This window comes from Hibiscus syriacus, unplaced genomic scaffold, assembly GCF_006381635.1.
Source record: "Hibiscus syriacus cultivar Baekdansim isolate YM2019G1 unplaced genomic scaffold, ASM638163v2 tig00111274_pilon, whole genome shotgun sequence".
NCBI classification, from domain to species: domain Eukaryota; kingdom Viridiplantae; phylum Streptophyta; class Magnoliopsida; order Malvales; family Malvaceae; genus Hibiscus; species Hibiscus syriacus.
The window spans coordinates 4687-24951 of NW_024063041.1; the positions used below are offsets into that span (position 1 = coordinate 4687).

Genomic DNA, 20265 nt, shown 5'->3' on the forward strand with positions numbered 1-20265 from the left:
TAAGATAGCCGTAAGTGTCTCATTGTTATTGTCGCCCATCCTGCAATTATAACACTCAAAAGAAGATTTTAAAGTAGAATAAAAATAAAATAAAATAAATTCAACAAAGCAAGAAACCTCACAAGTCACTCCAAGAAAGTAACACAACGAGAGGCAAGTAAGCCGATCTTGTACTCTTTAAAAATCACTTTACCAAGAAGTCTTTCACAGTTCGTATCGGAATTTGATTACTAGCAAAGGCGATAAGAAAAACCTAAAAGCTCTAAGAGGCCAAACAAAGGTTAGACTCCAAGAGAACGAGAATGCAAAGAAGGAAGAAGTATGCAAACTCTTTAGTCCTACTAACACAAAGAATATAATGTGTTAGATAATGCAAAAGAACAATAACAAGGAAAAACAAAAGAACCTAAAGCACTAAGAGTCAAAGAAAAAGGGACCAAACCAGAAAACCTAGAAAACGCTGGATCAACTTGAGAAACGTTTTTGAGGGGGTTACCGGTGTCCAAAAATTCTGAAAAATTTCTTGAATGTCTTTCGATGCGTCAACAAACCACCTGTAAAATTTCAGAACCAAATACCTTCAGTAGTATCCAGTAGACTCTGTTGAACGGTGAGTCCTCAAAAAATCTGTTTTTCTTGATCACTTTTTTCGAAGTTGTTCTTGATCTCCAAAAATTCTGATATTTTGTGTGAATGATCTCCAATATATGAAGTTTCAATCTGGAAATTTCAACACAAAATTCCTTCTGTATAATTTTCAAGAAATTCGACAATATTCTAGACCAAATCTACTAAAACTTGAATGATGTATTTGAATGCTCTAATGAACTCTGATTGAAGTGAATTTTGGAATGGAAATTAAAATTAAGATGGATATGATATCTACAGAAAATCAGCCCTAAATACCTTCGTTTGCAATTTTTTTGAAATTTTGGCTTTTTTTGTGCCTTTTTTTTGCCTTTTTTTTGTTTTTTTTTTTTAAAAAAATAGCAACTAAAAGAAGGATTTGAATCTAAATTAAAATTAAATAAAAAGACCTGAAACGATGAATCTTCTCTGAACTAGCTCCGTTGGGGTACCTTGACGGTTTTGTGTGCAAGAACAAGCAAAATTGCTTGCTTCTTTCCAAGAATCGGCCCAATATGATACCAATTGATAGGGAAGCGGTGGCGGATTGATGAATGTTGCTCTGTTGAAGAATCAAACCTAGAAAAGCTCTAGACTCGATGAAGAACAATAAGGAATGAATGAGGAAGGTGGCGGCAATAGCTAGGGTTCTTTAGGGTTTCTTTTAGTGCTGGAAACAAGAAAGAAACAAGATTAAAATAAGATAAAAAAAGATAAAGGAATTAAAATAGAGAAAATAACCAAGAAATCAAAGATCTCCCTTATGAAAGTGAACGGTAAAGATGATTGATGGCGTGGATGGATGTGGAAAATCGATGGATAATGTCCTATCGAGCCCTCGTAGTCGCAATGAAAAGGAAAACACGATAATATGGCTCTAACCAACCCTCCTAGTCGCGATGAAAAGGCAAATTGGAGTGTGAAGATTAATCTCCCTCACAAGAACTTGAAAGAACTCCATGAGAAGAAGCTTCGAAGGCACAAGGCAATCAGCACTTGCAAAAACAAACTCTTGTTGTATTATTGATCAAATAAATCTGATTTACAAAGTTGAATGAAGCCTCCTTTATATAGGGACTGAATTCTAAAGGTCCTAAATAACTAAAGAATAAAATATTAATAAACTAAACATGTTTTAACTCTAATTCCTAATAAAATAATAATAACTAAAAATATTGTTTTAACCCAACCTTAATTCCTAATAAAATAATAAATCTGATCCTAAAAGATAATTAATCATCCTATATTAAATTATATTACAAATAATCAATATAAATATTGAAAATTCGTAATATTTACAAAATAACGTATTAATCCCGTATAGGATTTCCTGCATGCACCGTCTTCAGTAAAATGACCATAGCTTGAGTTCCCGATATCGAATTGATGCGATTCAAGAACCGTTGGAAAGATAAGAGACAGACGGTTGTATCTTCAGAAGACATGTCGACCGGATAACAACTGGATCCCCTTCAAAAAGTTGTTGCAAATCTGCTGCTATTAGACCCTTCCGGATGAATGCTTGAACTGCGATTTGAAGCTTGTCTTTAAGAAGTTTGGTCCGACCTCGTGTGATAGGGCCAAGTGGTATAGTAAATTCATCATCCTTAGCTTTAGGGCATGTGGTGCATGTATCACTAGCCTGTGTTCCTTCACCAAACCCCTACCATTTGCTTCAACACACCGAATTGTTCTTTCACTGCTTTTGTTAACCTACAAAAAATAAAACCATGTTACTTGATTTACCTACAGATTCTCCTAAGAAACATGTACACCAAGCGGATAAAGAAAATGGATGAAGAAATATGTGCCAGTGGTAGCTCAAGAAGATCCCAACAGCTGAGGCTTCTGTTTCCAGTACTGTTGAAACCTCTGCTTGGCATATTCCTAGTAGTCGAAGTCGATTTCGTTCACATATTCCTGAGGAGGATAACTGGTACATAAGATGATTTTGAAGATGGTAATGATAAGATAAAACAAGCTAAGAGGACGGTAATTACCGATATTATTCCCCACAAGCCCCAAGTGAGATGACTTGCTAGAGTATATTTCTCAACATCTTCAAGCAACTGCTTCACTTCTGTGTCTCCAGGTTTCTGACCTGCAGTGCAAGACAAATCAAGTCCAACAGATAGCATGAACAACACTGCTTTCCTTCAGAATACCTGCATATTCTAGGTATATCCACAGAAACCTTGACCGCTCTTCCAAACCTTTTAAAGCCACAGACCAAGAAAGTTCATTACCATTCGTGGAGTGAAAAAACAATCTTTTTAAAAGGAAAATGAGATCACCTGGATATTTACTGTAATCTACAATATGGGGTGTTTCCTATGATAGTCAGAATCCATTTCACAGAAGTGATTTGAAATATCATAGGCAACAGGGTTGTAGGTAGCGTACTCATAATCCTGTAAAACAAGGCTTTTGCTGTTAAAATTACTGTAAGCAAATTATTAATTACTATTAAGCAAGGCAATTGGATAATAACTCACAATAAGTGTTATTGATTTAGTTTCTTCCTCAATCATTATGTTACCATATTGTAAATCATTGTGACAGAAGCCCAGGCATTGATGAGCCCCTGAAAGTTTCTTTTCAAACTTACAGATTTCCTCCTGAAAAGCATCCAAGTGACCTCCATGATATTTAGCTCTAGGGCTGTAAACAAATCGGACATTTGCGAATTGTTCGACAGGAAGTTTGTTAATGTATTAAACGAATGAACATGATCAAGATTTTCTGTTCGTTTAATTAAATGAGTGAATACAAACAAAGGACTCGTTCGTTCATTTATGTTCATGAACATTCAATCATTTGTTTGTTCATGTTGTTTAAATTTATTCACCATCCCTTTCATTTCACAATAGATTGAAAAAAAAAACCTAAATCGTTTAAATTTATGCTCGTTTACGTTCGTTTGTATTCGTTTATCATTTTAAAGAACAAACATGAACGAACACAAATAAGCTACATTCCCTAATGAACGAACATGAACAAGAAATTTTGTTTGTTTAGTTGATCGCGTTTGTTTGTTTGTTCGTTTAAAGTTAAACGAACATGAACATATTTTCATCTGTGTTCGTTCGGCTCGTTTGCACGCCTATTTATCAAGTTCAAAGAGTAATAGTAAGATGTACCTCAATCTATCCCATAGCCAAACTTTCTTTTGACCAGGCATACTGAGTTCATTGAACGCCCTCAATTTAGCTGCTATTAGAGCCGATATATCTGGTGCACGCAAATCAGCAGCTGACAGTGTCTGCAAATCCATGTAAAAAAACAATGTGTAATTATAAAGAGAATATAGAAAATGTGAACAGTGGATTCAGAGTACCCTGGCACGGAGGAACTCTTCGATTCGGCCTTTGGGGAACCGTCCGAGCAAACGGGGTCCTTGTCCATACTTGGACATGAACTCGAACGTCCTGATCTCGTCGTCTCAATCGAAGAACACCTCGACACCCTCGCCGTAAATCCGAGCTACGACCTTTAATGGGGATCACCTGCAAAGCTTTAGAGTCCACTATGTCATCCCACTCGGATGCCAAACACTGAAGAGCATCCTTTACTTGTCGTGGCAACCTCGCCTCCTTGTTTTCTAGAACATTAGTAGCAGCACACATGACAGCACGCCCACCAACAATTTATACACAATAAAATTCGACTGGCCTGGACGGGGAAAATAACATACCAATCAGTGCGTAAATGCTCACATAATGCAAATTTTCTATTGAATGATGACTACTTGTACGAAGGAGCACTAAAAACAATACCGAAAGCGGAAGATTCAGCCGACAGATGCTCAAACTTGACGATGACTGCAATTAATTGAAAATTCCACCATGGATAAGAGGAAGAACACAGTTTATTTTGATAATCAGAGGAACTTGCATGAACGTGTGAGCCCCAATAGATGACATCAGAGTTATCCGAAAAGGAATCGTGGTCGTTGGATCTTCTGCATTAATTTTTTTTCTGTTTTAGACTATTGGATTATTATTTTTCTTATGGTTAAGGCAATAGAAAGGCCTTTATTTTGGCAATTTTTTAGGATAGTCAACGTTTGAGCTCCAATAGATGACATCAGAGTTCTTATGATTATTATTATATGGAAAAAAAGTGAAAAATAGAACCGCATGAAATTTAATGTCTATGAGATGTCTCATTCAGACTCGAGTTTGATTAGGATTTTGTTTCGATTTTATTTTTATATATAAAACATAAAGTAAAATATTAGAACGGATGAAATTTCATGTTTACTACATAAATGTCTCACTCATTCGGATTCTAGTTTGATTTTGGTTTTGTTTGAATTTTGGGTTGCTTCGATATCATCATTGGTTTTTACAAATCTCAACCGACTTACTAATGGATTCATTAGTAGGGATAGGCATGGGTCGGATTGGGTCGGATTGGTTGTCCTCTCGACCTGACTCGATAACAAGGATCCTCCACCTGAGATCCGACTCGACTCGACCAAAACAAGATTTCACCCGACCCGAACCCGACGTGATATATAACTTAAAAACCCGACCCGACCCAAAATAATAATAAAATATTATTTTTATTTAATAAAAATAGTGGACTTAATTGAAAAATAATATATAGAGGGGTATTATTGTAATTATTCTTAAATATATAAAGTAAAATTATATATTTTTCGAGTCGGGTCGGGTATTTTTCACCTTAAATCCTGACCCGACCCGAACATCACATTTAAAAAACACGCCCCGCCTAGACCCGAACCCGATTTTTTAAAAAAAACCCGACCCAATCAGGTCGGGTCGGGTTGGAACGTTTTGGGTTCAGGTCCCATGCCATCCCTACTCATGACCTACGAGAATGTGAGTTAGGATGGGCATGGGTTGTTCGGATTTTTGGTCCACTGACTCAACCTGTAAATATATACTATTCACTCGAAACTTGATCTAGTCCATTTAGGGGTAAGTTCACCCGACCTGAACCCTACTATTTTTTTTGAGATAAAATCTAATTTGACTCAATTTGACCTGAAATAAATATTTATAAAAGATATTATTTTTATTCAATAAAATAGGGATCTAATTAAAAATAATATATATAGAGGGTTATTATTATAATTATTTAAATATATAAAATAAATTAATATTATTTTTCGGGTCGGGACGGATGTAATATTTTCATCCTAAACTCGAATCTGACCCGACCAGAACATTTTCTAAAAGATTCAATCCGAACCAAGAATTTTTTTTCAAAAATTTAAACCTGAACGGATAGGGCCGAATCCATAGATTCAGTCATGTACTCATCCCTGAATACAAGGAAACAAAAATATTAAATTGAGAAAATATACCTAGCATAGGAGATAGTTTATGAATTAAATCTGCCAACGAGCGATGATACAAGTGGTTGAGATTCAGGAATTTGAGCTTGTAAGGTCAAGTTTAAATCTTACCATCATCACTTTGGTGGGTAATCTGTAATTCATATATAAATCTCAATTGAGTCTTAGGTATGACCTGGCCTGGACGAGGGGAGCCACCCTGACCTAAAATCAAAATTTGTAATTATAACTAATGTATATAATTAAAATCAAAATAAATTATTATAATTATAATAAATACAAATGCGCACATTCTTAATTTGTCCGAGCGGCTTAATTATATAGACGTATAAACTTTCCATTGAGGTCATCGACTGATTTGAGTTGAGTGATTTGTGGAAGACCGACACTGCGAAATATTTAATCAGAAATGGTATTTGTTGCTTTTGGCATTTCATCGTCACATTTTCATTTTAAAGATAGAGATCCAATTAAAATAATAACACAACCTGTAACGCCTTATTTTAGCAATATATTAAGGTGTCACACGTGAGCATTTTTCTGAAAATGAAAGTTCTGTGATTGAGATTATTATTATCGCACGAATTGAAACGTGAGGCTTCAACCGTTGCATCAATTACCTTTCTCTTTAAATTGACCGAATTAGCTCATAAATAAGTGGTATTTTAAACTTGGAAGAAACCTGCACTTAAAAGTGCTTCCGTCTTCATCAAATTAACATTCACTGCCCCAACCTTATGCAATTTCATCGGAGTGCAAGCTCTTATATTGGGTTAATTTCTCCTCAAAATTGTAAATATTTCATTACTCGTATATAGTAATGGAATGCTCAAGAAGCTGGCAAGTGAATATATGTTTGCTTAATCATATAATTAATAAAACTAAGCATGTATTTATTAATATTTAAAAGCCAAAACAACACAAAATAAATGTGTGAAAGGGGGAATGCATGATTGGGTTCTAAGGAGATTTGTTTTGACCCAAACTCTTTTGAAAATTGATTCAATAATTGAAATCTTTTGGTGAAGCAAATTAATACAAGCTTGTTTCAAGTATGCAACAACCGCTTTGTTAAAAGAAGAGATGTGACCTTCAGAAACAATCACTAATATTTATGGTAAGTGGAAATTAAAGAGGCTTTAGTTAAATTGGATCTTTGCATGAAATTATTGAGGGTTTGCACGAAATTTAAATCTGGAATGCATCATATGTAAGTTATTTTTCATTATATATGTTATGATCTTATTCAGTCTATGAGAGGTGGGTTATGTCATGATAGTATTAATCAAAATCATTTGATTAATATATTTTACAAAGAGTATATTCATATAAATTTATTCTGATTTGAATTTTATTTTTCTAAAGATACGACTAGGAATAATAAAACTTTGCAATATTTATAAGTTAAAAAATAATTGTAGTATATATTTCCTACGATACGACGCGATTTATATCCGATGAAATAAGCTGCGTCGGGTAGAGACACTGTATTATCAATCAACTTGGGCATGGTGGAGCGATTAGGTTGAATACATGCACTTTATACTTTGTGCTTTCTTGACAATGTGTGTTGGTTTGCTTTGACCAAAAAGGGATTGAAATATACGCGTGACATGAGACGGGTTTAGCTATCTTCTGAGTCATGACATGATTAAAAAAAAGTTAATGAAAAAAAAAGGAAAAAGAAAAGCAAGGAAATGGATCAATGCTTTTCGTGTCTTTTAAGAGTTATTTATTAGTTCCATCCAGGGACGGAGCAAGATCAAATATCGGGAGAGACAATGTACTTAATTTCAAAAAAATAATGACTTATTATGTATTTAATCTAAAAATTCAAGAGTGTAAAAGTCTAATTTTACTTAAATTTAAACTAACAAGGACTTAAAATGCTATTAATCCAAAAATTTTGAGAGCTTCTCTCACTCTGTATAGCTCCATCCCTGGTTCAATCCGAGATTGAAAATAATATAGCCAAAGTTGAAAACATCACAATAATGCAAAATCCTTTGATTATTAGATGATTTCATTAAAGATAAATATATATTTTGATACATGAGATTGTCTTTAAGGTATAATTTAGTATTTAAACGTTTGTTAATACAATTATATATTTGAATTATTATGTAAATTTTACTTTTGATCCAAATTGATACTTAAGATAATTGACTTATTTCAACGAAATTGAACTGTAAAATTAAATTAAAGTATCAAGTTGACATAAAAATCATGTTAATATATTAAAAAACTAAATATACAATTGAAATTTAAAATAAATCCAAATGCAAACAAAAAAAAAAGTAAAAACTTAAAACTAAATTTAAATATCAAAATAAATAGTTAACCTCACCCTATTTTTTGGATCAATGTGACCCTCTAACTCGAAAAAAGAACTTCATGTGACTCTTTGACCAACATTTTCTGTCATTGATCAATAGTTCCATTAATTCATGATTTTATAAATTGGGTAAATTGCATCATTCATCACTCATCTATTTTCTTTTCTTCTATTTTGGTCACTAAACTCTAAAAGTTTTCAATTTCAAAAATCCTAGACTTCAGGGACTAATCATGTAGTTAACCCATTTTATTTTAAGAGAAAACTATACAATGGTCACTTTTGTTTCAAGGATAAACTACTAATCATGGATCTTTTTGTAAACCCAAACTAATTTAGGGATAAATATCATTTTACCCCTTTTCATATGTTTTCTTCCTCAAACCTAACTTCTTCATCGCGCCGCTTCCATATCTTCCCATGTTTGCATATGTTTTCAGACTGAAGTTGATTATCTCGGGCAACTTCATCACCCAAATCTATTTAAGTTGATTCGAAGAAATGGAAGTGCGATTGCGACAATAAAAGATTTGAGCTTTTGATGAATTTCACAATGTTGAGATTCAAACATTCTGATCTTTGAAAGCACTTTGGTGATGTTGATGAATGGAGAAGATTTTTATGCGATGAATTTTGGGGATAGCATAGCCATTATAGCACAAGAGACAGAGTCTTCCAATTCGATCCCACACCAGCTTACAATGGATCACAATACATATTGGAGTGTGTAGAATGCTAATGTGTGCATTGAGTGAGCTTTACTGTGTGTGTGAGTTGTATAGTTGTTAAGAATAGTGACATATGAAGTTTATTATGGATGCTGGTACAAGTAGTTGTGAGATTGAGTAAGCTTGAAGTCATGACTACTATATAAACTAGTTGTGCTATAGTTACAGTAAAGCAATAATAAAAAAACTCAGATATTATTCATTTCTTTTTATTCAACTTCTCAACATGGTATCTTTCGCCAAGGTTCTGGGCATTTTGTTTTCACGCTTCTAGATTTTCTTTCTTTCTGTTTCTTCACTCATGGAGTCGAGCATTGCAGATGAACGAGTTGAATCAGAGAGCCCTAAGGCCAAAGAAGAAGCCAAGATCAAGGAGACCATTATCTTCGGCGATGACTTCAACTTAGAAAACGACAAGGAACCGATTATCGTTTCTGTAGTTGTCACCGCCGATCACCATACCGAGGTTGCTTTCACCATTTCTCCAGCGGAAAATGTCGAGTCAGTCCAAGAGCATGAAGAATGATAAGAAAAAGAAACGAAAGAAGGAGGTGCAAGTCTTCATCACCAAGAAGCCCTTCGTCTTCTATCTGGATGCTAAGTGGTACATCAATGAGTTCAACGAGGTTGAACTTTGCAGCTTAGGAATGGCTATTCCTACTGTTTTCACCGTAGCTGAGATCCTGAAGCAAAATGGATTTGCAAACCGATCGACAACAACAGTAATGAACCTCCATTATAAACTGTAATCGCTCAAGAAGAATATTGATACAATGCGGGTTTACCTTACTCGAATTAAAGAGTTGTGCGATGCTCTTGCCTTTTGTGGAAGTCTGATTCTGTTGATGGAGCATGTGATCAGTATTTTGAAGGGGTTGCCGTGTGAATACCAACCATTTGTGGCTGTTATAATTGCCATAAGGGAATCATTTTCCTTGGAAAGCTTATGTATTGTGCTTGCTGATGTCGAAACCCATCTTGCTGGGTTTGATACTCAAGTTGAGACACTATCGATGAGTGCCAATCTTGCTCAAGGAAAAGCGGTTGATCCTAACCACGGTTCGTATGGTCATGCTTCCAATCTGTTCGACCAAATGTGTCAATAATGTTGCTGGTGTCTGGTTTGTTTCACATTGTTAAAGAATAGATTTTTTTTTAGAATTTTTTTTAATGTCCATTCACATCAAAAGTTTGCATCGATTCAAGTTGAATGGAATGAAGCATCGCACTTTTGATTCTAGTAGAAAGGAAGGAAACATTGCACTTCTGATTCAAGTCGAACGGAAGTAGGCATCGCACTTTCGATTCAACTAGAACAGATGGTTTACTAAATCATTGTCCAAATCTTCGTTTGAACAATTTCGACCCAAAGTGCAGGTTTTATCATTTGCTCAAGAAAGAAAAGAGTATGGAGAATATTAGAGTGTGTAGAATGCTAATGTGTGCATTGAGTGAGCTTTACTGTGTGTGTGAGTTGTTATGGTTGTTAAGAATAGTGACATATAAAGTTTGTTATGGATGTTGATACAAGTAGTTGTGAGATTGAGTAAGCTTGAAGTCATGACTACTATATAAACTAGTTGTGTTATAGTTACAGTAAAGCAATAATAATAAAAAACCAGATGCTATTCATTTCTCTTATTCAACTTCTCAACAATACAGATGTTAAAGAGATGACCTTTTTCTTCAAAATTTCACATTCATGTTTCACAAATTAACTTGAAAAATGATCCTTTTTTAACCAGAAAGTTGAGAGAATCCGGAAAGAACATCCAGATGATGATGAAGCAGTTGTTGATGAAAGAGTGAAAGGCTATTTGAAGGTCACTCGAGCTTTTGGGGTTGGTTTTCTCAAACAGGTAAAAAATAATAAATTACATATCAAAGCTTAGAAACTGAAGAATTTGGGATTGATTTATGTGTTTGATTATTGTTTGCAGCCTAAATGGAACGATGCTTTGTGTGAAATTTTCAGAATCAATTACGTTGAAACATCACCGTATCCTTCACTTTATCACTATAGACTTTTATAGTTTAGTGAACAAGATAGAAGGAAAAAAGACGAGTGATGAATGGTCTAATTTATTCAATTTATAATAGTAATAATTAATAGAATTATTGGTCGGAAAAATTGATTAAAATATTAAATTCTTTTTTTAAGTTGAAGAGCCACATTAATCTAAGATTATATTATTTTAGAAAGTTCAAGGATCTTGGATGTTTTTGGCTTACGATAACTAAGTTCGATACAAAGGCTAAGGTGGTGTTTGTTTTTACTATGTAAGGTATTCATTATGTCAGCGCCGAGCAGACCACGCGCAAACATTGGGCTTCACAGACCGTTTGTTTTTTAGAAGACAGAAGCTCTTCTAACTTCTGCGCGTGGTCTACGCGGTGCAAACATGCTCTTATGTCTACAGACTTCTTCTAACCTCTTCAAAGAGGTTTTATATTTAATTTATATTATAGATATTAATTTTAATATTAATTTTTTAAATAAATTAAATATTAATTTTTTAATATATATTATAGATATTTAATTTTATATCATATAAATTATTTATATATTATTAAAATTTTATATTATTTTAATTATTTTGATTTAAGTTTAAATATAATATTTTTGGATTTGTTATTTTTAAATTATATTTAAACTTTTATACGAAATGTAAGTATTTAAACCACATTGCTTAATAAAAATGATTTTATTGTTTGATAATTAAGATTTAAAATATAAAAAATTATAAATTATGTTTTTAAAATTTTAAAATAAAATCACAATTAAATAAAAAATAATCATAAAATAATTTGATAAATTAAAAAATGTTTTCTAAAAATATCATATAATTATAAAAATAAATTATGAATATATATTTAAAAAATTAAAAGTATTACATAATTGCATATTTAATAATAGTTTAATGATAATTAATGTTTAAAAAAAGACAGGTGTATGATTCATTGATTAATAATAGTTTAATGATAATAAATGTTGTTGTGCCATATGATAATAAAATTCAAAATTTAATATTATTATATAACTTTAGATAATTTAATGTTTAAAAAATCATATAATTTAATGATCATTTATAAATTTTATTCTATAAAACTTATAAAACTAATAATACATGTGATTATGTGAGACTTATAATATAATTAATAAGGTGGTGTTTGTTTTTCTAAAAAATTTATTATTATAGCTCTATGAATTATTTAAATTTTAGTATTCTAAAACTAAAATTATTTAAATCTCAGTATTGCAAAACTCTTTTAAGTTTAAAAAATCAATTTATTTATATTTCAGTTTATTTTAGCAGTCTGCAGACGTTAAAAAATAAACAATCTTCTTCTTGCAGACTGCAGACTTTTGGTCCCCCTCTTCTGCTGCAGATGCCTGCAGATGTAATCCGCAGACTGCAAACCTTTTACCTCTGTAAAAACAAACATTACCTAAAAGAGAAGTGAACGGTTGAGACGAAATAAAACATATAGGAGCAGAACGATAATATATGATATTGCAGGCGTGGCCGATTGAGTCGGTTTCAACTATGTACGCAAATTGCAAAACCTCCCGTCTTATATCTAAACTCTACACCCTTTTTTAATTCACTTTTCTATTCTGGCCCCTTTGTCGTTTTCTCTGCCTCTTCACTCTTTTAGAATCCTCGTTTCTCAAAACTCTTCAAAGAAAAAAAAACAAAGGTTTTTCTCCATTATTACTTGTGGACACTAATTTTCGTCGGACTACATATATTTATATTTATTGGATGTTTTTCATTTACAGGTCCAAACCCCAAAGTCCAACAAGCCCGTTTACAAAATAAAATCAGCAGCCCAACGTGATCCAGAAGCAAACTCGGGTCTTGGAGCCTGACCGGAAACCCGGTTCAAGACCCAAACCGACCAATCTTTCACTCGATGCAAATTAGGGTTTCCAACCCTAATCCTCTCTTCTTAACACCGCAAGAGAGGTTCCGTTCCAGCCGCATCCAATAATCCATACACCAGGATTTTCGACACCACCATCAAGTCAAAACAACAAATCAAAGAGTTTAGTACACATGGGACTCTAAAACCGAATAAATGAGTATTGTAGTTTGAGTAGAACTCTAAAAAAAAGATCTAAAAATAGCCAATCTCAGGGTTATAAATCGGTGTAAATCACACAATAACACACACGAAAATCATACGAAAAATCACAGACGAAAATAGGCAAGCACTTGTAATTTTCGAAAGGGAAAATAAATAAAAAAGATATTTTTTTTACTTATTTCGGTTCGGTTTTGGCATGATTGCATGTTCACGTTTTTTCCTTTTTTTCTCTTCGATTTGTAAAACCCACTGTCGGAGAAATGTCGATGATCGGAGGAGGTTGAGTGCGAAGATCTTGTATAGATCTAGCTCTCCTCAAGTCCTTTCAGCGAACATGGTGGTGAGATTTGGAAAGAGGGTGATTCGGGCTTTCGGATGGTGTAAAAAAGGCTTTGTTTCGCCATCGATGAACGGTGGCCGACGAGACGGCAACTGGCCGTTTTTTGGGTTTCGTTTTGATCCATTTGGGTAGGGGGAAATGAAAAGTGTTTTGGATTTTGGCTTTTATATCCAACCTGACCGGCCTGATGACTCGACCCGCCGATCCTAGGATCCGCGAGTTTTACCGAAAAAGAGGGTAAATTATAGATTCGATCTTTCTTTGTTGCAATTAATTTCTTTTTTTCTTTATTTTTATTTGTTTTGTTTTTTCTTTGTTTTTTTTAATTTTCTTTACATAACGTTCTATTTTTATTTTTTATTTTTTATTTTTTGTAGTTTTATTTTTATTTTTATTTTATTTTATTTCTTTTGTGCTTTTCTTTGTTTCTCTTTATTTCGGTTTAATTTTCTTTTTTCTTTTTATTTTATTTAGTTATTTATTTTTTTGTAGTTTTATTTTATATTTATTTTATTTTTTTCTTTTGTGTTTTTCTTTGTTTCTGTTTCTTTTCGGTTTAATCTTCTTTTTATTTTATTTCTATTTTCTTTTACTTTGTTTTATTTATTTTATTTATTTTTTGTGTTTTGCTTTATTTCATGTTATTTAATTTTTGTTTTTAGGGTTATTTGTTTTTTTTCATTATTTTGCATAATTTATTTTATTTATTTTTATTGTCTTGGCTTGTTTTTCTATCTATTTTGACACTCAATCTTTTATTTATTTATTTATTTATTTTATTTAGTTATTTTTTTAGGGTTTTTTTATCTATTTATTTGTTTCATTATTTTTTCCTCTCTTTTTTTGTTTAATCTCGTAATTAGCATGATTATTTCTATTTGGTTCAGCCTATTTTATAAATCTAACGTTTTATCTTTTTAGGGTATTCTCGTAAATCCATTAAAGATAAGTAATCTGGATCAAACTTTACTTTTTTAATGTAACTTATCATTTTTCTTAAATAAGACAACTGGAAATTAGTTAGTACCGAAAAAGCAGTTCAAGGGTGCTAATCTTTCCTTGGCTGTAACCGACTCCTGAATCCGATATATTTCTGGTAAGATGCAGACCATGTAAGAAATTAAAGTGTTCGATCAACCCATTTGTTCTTAAAATAAATGATCGGTGGCGACTCTAACTATTTCATTCAAGTCGAAGTCCAATTTCGGGCCCACCTGAAAGACCGCCGCGACATTACTATTTCCACCTTCAAGTTCAAAGTTTACTTATAATGCATATAAATATTAAGATAAAATTATTTTTTACTTCTTAAAAATAAAATAAAATTTTGAATTTGGTTCAATTCAATTTAATGTACTTAGATTCATAAACACATTTGATCCGTACGAACACAATTAATAAATATTTTAACATTACAAATTTAACAATTTAGTCTACCCTTGAACCATGACCTTCAATGCCAATACAACAATTTCTATTAAAAGAATAACATGTCTATGCATAATTAGGAATATATATGAATCTAAGATTATATGTGTGTGTGTGTTCTAGGACACAAGATTCTACTATCAAATTCAAAGAATAATATATATATATATATATATATATATATATATATATATATAATTCTCACATCACTTGTCAATCAAAATATGCTCATCGAGGGAAAATGTTTATATGCTACAAAGAAGATAGCCCTTAAAATGTGTTCTGACCAACTGAAATAAATAATTCTTACTTAGATGAATAAATAGAAAACACATAAAGTAAAATAATGCAATATAATTCTTTAAGTAATTTTATAAACTTAAATATTGGTGTTATGAATAAAATAAAGTTATTTTAAAATATCATTTATAATAAAATTTTATGATATTTAATTAAAATTAATTGATCAGTAAATTATGTATAGATAAATAAAGAAGTGTGATACAATAATAACAAAAAACAATGTAAATGGAGGCTCACATCATCAACACTCATCATGTAGAAGGTGACTCAGATTCCCCACCACTATTTGCCACGTATTCTCCACTCACTCTCTTGCTTTTTAATAAATAAAGCTTAATATTCGAAGCATAATAGTAATATTGGATCACATTTTTTTTATTTACATTGATTTTCAAAAGGATAATCATAATATAATAACTTTGATGAACTCACACGGTTTTATGTCACCGCATCAAATCTTTCCTTGTCATACGTCAAACATAGATCCATAAATAAATTTCAAAAACTTTATCATAAAAAGTTAAATAATAATAATTTTATCAATTCTAATATAATAAATATTTGTATATTCTAAACAAAAATAAATCCAATTTCTGTAACCCAAACATTGAATAACAAAAAATATTTAAACTAAATTATGACTATAAAAATATTTTATACTATCATAATATTTTAAATAATAAAATAAATTATTAAATTCAATTTAAAGTGACCGAATAAAGGTAGAGCTAAATAAGTCGAGTTAATCGAGTTGTCGAATATTATTTTATAACTCAAATTTTTATTTGAAATTTGTTTGACTCGAGTTATTCGAGTTTATGTTAAAATTGAATTATAAATATTTATAATATTATGATACTAATTGATTTTAATTTAAACCATTTTTATAACATATATATTTCTTTATATAAGATACATATGTCATATAGAGTTGAAATACTCGACTCAAACTTAAAAATCAATCTATTTATTATTAAAAATTTTAAATTATTTGAGTCATTTTTATAACTAAAACTTTATTTGATGCCCCATCGCAAATGCCAATCATAATGGAATTGGATTCTTTCCCCCCAAACCATTATAAATATGTGGTCAATCCCCCAGCTTCCCATTAGGGAGAAACACAATACCACTTCCTCAGTTCTTTTCAAAAATCACTGCAAATTCTCACCCTTTTGCCAATTTCTTTCATAAGAGAAACAAAAAAATGGAGAAGTTGAGGTGTTGTGGTAACTTCCTAGAGAGTTCCAAGCCTTATTTCGCAATGATTTCATTGCAGTTTGGGTATGCTGGCATGAACATCATCACCAAAGTTTCACTTAACAGAGGCATGAGCCACTATGTCCTTGTTGTTTACCGCCATGCTTTTGCCACTGCTGTCATTGCTCCCTTTGCTCTAATATTCGAAAGGTTAGAAAATCATCCATTAACATAACATGTTACTGATACAAAAATCATGAGTGTGACAACTCTCTCTCTCTCTCTCTCTCTCTCTCTCTCTATATATATATATATATATATATATGCTACTGAGATGAACTTATACATTAATATTTCTGTGTTTTTTAACATTTTCAGGAGAGGGCAACCAAAGATAACCTTCCCAGTTTTCATGCAAATATTTATCCTGGCTCTTCTGGGGTTAGTGCCTTTTCTTATTGTTGCATGAACTTCGCTATGAAGAATCTAAACTCTGACCAAATATATTAATTGCAGGCCAGTGATTGATCAGAATTTCTACTATGCCGGGCTGAAATATACTTCGCCAACTTTTTCATGTGCCATGAGCAATATGTTGCCTGCAATGACATTTGTCATGGCCGTCATGTGCAGGTATATAACGATGATCTCTTTGAGTCCTTCGAATACACGTAAATTTATAAACTTTCGAATAAAACGGGACGATTTGATCTATTGAAATCGGATTTTCGGTTCAGGATGGAGAAGATTGATGTTAAGAAAGTGAGATGTCAAGCAAAGATAGTGGGAACAATGGTGACAGTGGCAGGGGCAATGTTGATGACATTGTATAAAGGACCCATTGTTGAATTGTTTTGGAGTAAGAATATTCACCCTAAACAATCTTATGCTGGTAATACAACTGAAACGGTGACAAAGATTGGATCAAAGGTTCCATTCTCCTGATCTTAGCCACCCTTGCTTGGGCTTCCCTCTTCGTCTTACAGGTACTTAAACCATTCCGACTCGTCTCGAGGTCCAATTTTTACCGTATGATTCGAGTCATGATTCAATGTTTCGTCATGATTTTGGTGCAGGCGAAAGCATTGAAGACATACAAGAATCATCAGCTTTCTCTAACGTCATTAGTGTGCTTTGTGGGGACATTACAAGCCATTGTCGTTACATTTGTGATGGAGCACAAGGCTTCAGCTTGGCAAATTGGTTGGGACATGAACCTTCTCGCTGCTGCCTATGCTGTAATAATCTAACATCTCTCTTCCATCCGTTGTTTTTTAACGGACAACGAAGTAAAAGTGAGTTTATTTTGATGGTATTTTTTATAGGGAATAGTGGCATCAAGCATATCATATTATGTACAAGGGATGGTGATAAAGAAAAGGGGTCCAGTTTTTGCCACTGCTTTCAGCCCTCTGATGATGATCATAGTTGCAATCATGGGGTCTTTCATCTTGGCCGAGAAGATTTTTCTTGGAGGGTAATGAATAAATGATCTATTACAATTGAATATTTCATTTTTTAATAAATTAAACAGAATCATTGAGTTTGATGAGTGCTTGAATTAATGAATTGTAGGGTGGTAGGTTCGATTTTGATAGTGATGGGGCTTTATTCTGTCCTATGGGGAAAACACAAAGAGATGGAAGATGAACCAATTAAAGGCATGGTAAGTGGAGATATTGAAGCCAACCAAGTGCAGAAGAATAACCTTCCACATGTTGCCTTAACCATGGAAATGCCTGAATCTCCCATTAAACCCAACACTGACAAAAAATAATTGAAGTTTCGTTTAGAATTTGTAGATTTATGGGATGTTTTATTGGGGGGGGGGGGAAGATAACATTTTGGTCCTTACTTGTATAATGACTCTTAGATTATATATATATATATATATATATATATATTCAGCATGAAGTATTTAACGCTGTTAGAGTTGATATATTAAATGAAAATTTAAGAAAATCTCAGATTTCTTCTTATTATTATCAGAATATCGAATCTTGAACTAATTGTTGAGTTAATCGATCAACTAAATAGCCAAGAGGGGGTGAATTGGTAATAAAAATTTTGGTGGAAGCTTTTGCATAAAGTAGAAAATAATTGCACAACGATTTAAAGTGGTTCAACTTTCTCAACCAAAGTCTATGTCCACTACCTTAGCTATCCACACTAAGGATTTTTCACAAATTCACTAATTTGTCTTTCTTTTGAGGACAAAGAGTAACCTTACAAATCCCTCAAGAATTATACCCCAAATTCTTGAGAACACTCTCTCCCAAAGAGAACAATACAAATTTCGCAAACTTACAAGAAAACCTCACAAGGTAAGATGTTTGCACAATTCTAGAACAAAGAAAGAACACTCAAGAATAATACAATTGAGCACAATAAGTGTTCTTGAAAGCAAAAATGAATATTGAATGAAATAGGCTTGAAAATGCTCAAACTTGAGGTTTTATGTTTTCTCTTTGATTCTCTCTCAATTCTTCTTAATTGTTATTAATCAAAGGCTCCTAAGCTTGTTTAAATACACCTTGAATCACTTCTGAACATTGGGGATCATTGTTGAAGTCAATGGAGTCGTTAATGAGTAATTATCATTTAAAAATCTGGTTGGGAGCGTGGGGGTATCTGTACCCCTCCAAAGGGTATCGGTACATGCAGTGTAAAATTCAAATATTTTGACCGTTAATTGACTAGGGGTATCAGTACCTCTGTGGGGGTATCGGTACCCATAGAGCATTCTGTTTTTCTCGGAGCCAAAACTTGCATAGGGGTATCGGTACCCTATTAGGGGTATCGGTACCCTCTGGGCAATCTGGTTTTTCTTGAAGCCCTTTTATAAAGAAAATATTTTTGGCTCAATTAAGGCTCAAAATACTTTGTAAATTTGTTTTAAAAAATATTTTAAGATTAAAACACAATTTTACACTTAAGTAAGGATTGAATTTGACATTTGAAAACTTAAGGTAATATTCGAATAATTTAACCGAATATATAATTTAAAATATACTTAAATTTTATTAACACTTAATTTATTATATCAAAACATCAAAATGTTTTCAACAAACTCCCCCTTTTTGATATAACAAAACATTTAAGAAATTTTAAGATTTTCTTTGAAAATTATTTTTGAAATCAATTTTATAAAATTACTCCACTCCCCCTTACTATAACACTTCTCCCCCTTTTTGTTAAATCAAAAAGAATCTATAAGCGTTTTTAAACAAGGTTTGTGAAAAACTTAGCCAATTGATATTTAGAAATATAAAGCTTAAGCTGCTAAGAACACAATCAAGAGAAAGGTTAGCCATTAGTTTCATAAATCAATATTCATAAATAATATGCAATGATAAATTGGTCATATTTATCTAAAATGTAAAATGATGCAATAGTAAACTAATATAAACATAAAGTTCAAATTTAAAATTCAACCAAACCAAATAAATATAAGCATTCATAGTTAAACATCCAACATCCATAACAAATTCAAACATTAAAACATCCAAACATATCAATCCAAAAACATTCAAAATGTTTTAACAATAGGTTCTAAATCCAAGAAAACTAAAGCAAGATAGGTCTAGTCATCCAAAGGATGATCAGGAGGCGGAGGATAACGTGCTCGCATCTCGAGTGTGAGCGCATCTAAACGTTCGTTCATCTCCCATTATTGAGCCCCCATAGCAGTTAGATGAGACTCTATGGATGCAAACCTTAGATCAAATGTCTCAAAAAATGATCGAAAGTATGGAGGCAATTGATCCTCTTGATGTGTTGGTTCATCATTAGGAACTTCATCGTCAATATCTTGCATAAGTTGTTGAAGTTATGGATCATCGTCTACTGCCAGTGTCGGTGGAGCTCGTGAAGAGGTAGCTCCCGG

The 20265-nt window shown here is 32.4% G+C and overlaps 2 pseudogenes; one reads left to right on the forward strand and one right to left on the reverse strand.

Annotated features, from left to right (window-relative positions):
- Positions 1-2217: 2217 nt before the first annotated feature.
- LOC120157716 lies at positions 2218-4285 on the reverse strand (annotated as a pseudogene).
- Positions 4286-16307: 12022 nt separating this feature from the next.
- Positions 16308-18198, forward strand: LOC120157713 (annotated as a pseudogene).
- The last annotated feature ends 2067 nt before the right edge of the window (positions 18199-20265 follow it).